The sequence below is a fragment of the Arachis duranensis genome, chromosome 9 (assembly GCF_000817695.3).
Source record: "Arachis duranensis cultivar V14167 chromosome 9, aradu.V14167.gnm2.J7QH, whole genome shotgun sequence".
In the NCBI taxonomy this organism is placed as follows: Eukaryota; Viridiplantae; Streptophyta; class Magnoliopsida; order Fabales; family Fabaceae; genus Arachis; species Arachis duranensis.
The window spans coordinates 5,646,368-5,648,039 of record NC_029780.3 but is presented as its reverse complement, the minus strand read 5'-3'; positions in this window follow the sequence as shown (position 1 = coordinate 5,648,039).

Below are 1,672 nucleotides of genomic sequence, written 5' to 3'. Positions count from 1 at the left end.
AGACATGATAAAACACTAATAAAATACATAAAAATTATAAGAAATATCATAAAAAAATTCATATAATAAAAAAAATTCATATAAACTACAATAAAGAATAAAAATATAAAAGATAGTATTATACATTTTATAATGTTAAAGAAAAAATTGTTCTATAATTTTTTTAGTATGGTTAGTACGTACTTTTTAATTTAGTATCATTTTGGATTATAAATTTTTATTATCTATGACTTTTTTGTTACTTATAATTAGTATATAATAAAGACGAAAATAAAGTACGGTCAGAAGTACAATAAAAACGAAAAAAATCATGCAAACATAATATATAATAATTATGATCAACAACATATATTATATAAAAAAAGTTACAATAAAAAGTAAACAAAATTCATATGAATAAAACCAAATAAAAAAATAAAAAAATTTATACACAACATAAATATAGTATAATAAAAGATAGAAAAAAGAATTTATATAAACAAAAAATAATAAAAATATCATAAAAATTAATAAAAATAAGAATGTATATAAAAAATAGTTGTCATATAAATAAAAAAAATATAATAAAAATATAACATCATAGCACTAAAAAATAACATCAAAACACTAAAAAAATAATATAAAAAATATTTATCATATAAATAAAAAATATAATAAAAACATAAAAATTAAAATATAAAAAAATACTAAAAATAATTAAAAAATTAAAATATTTACCTGGGCTGTGTTTGAAATAAATTTGTATGAAAAAAAAAATGGAATGAAGAACATACACAAAAACTATTGTAAAAGTTATATGGTTATTTGTATCTTTTTTATAGAAGAAAACGAAGGGTAAGGTTGGTAGAAAAGGAAAAAAATTCTCTTCTAATTTCTCAATGGTAACCAAACTTCCCCAACGTGAACGCAGAGGCTAGAATTTTTTGCTTCAGATAAACGTACGTTTAGAGGTGAAAGTACTTTTGAGTTGAGAGTTTCAAAAAGTTGTCAAACATAAAAATGGAACGTTCAACACACTCAAACGAACTTCTCTCTTCCCCAACGTAAATTCCAAACACACTCTAAATCTTTGAAACCAAACTTCAAACTTGAATACTGTTTGAATTGTGCAGCGAAAAATTTAAAAGACAATTTTGTTTTATCTCATAAATTTCAGAAAACAGAACATAAAAAGGAAGGAAGAAGTTGACATAGTCATATATCCTGATTAAGTGACAATTTAAGAAAATTTAAGTGACAATTTTGTCTTGTGCTATGCAATTTACATCCATTCTCCACCACAACAGTGGTGAAATTTTTACTATAATCAATGTATTACATACACCAATTCCTTAGGATTTACACAATCCTTTCTAAACTAAACTTGACTTGGTTATACTAATACCTAAACCCTTTACACTACGTGCTTACCCAACTTAGCAAGGGACACCCTACAAGTACAAGACACAAGACAGAAAATACAACCAACAAAAATCTGAAATCACACTTGACTTTTTTCTCAAGTGTTTCACTCATCTTTTTTCACTCTTTGGCTTTTATCAATATCTCACTTTCTTGCCTTTTACCTCAGAAAGAAACTAAAAGAAAATATACATTGAAACTGAAATATAAAACAATAAAAATTGAAGGAGATTGATGCATAACAGCCTTTGTTGCTATAAGTTGAACCGGA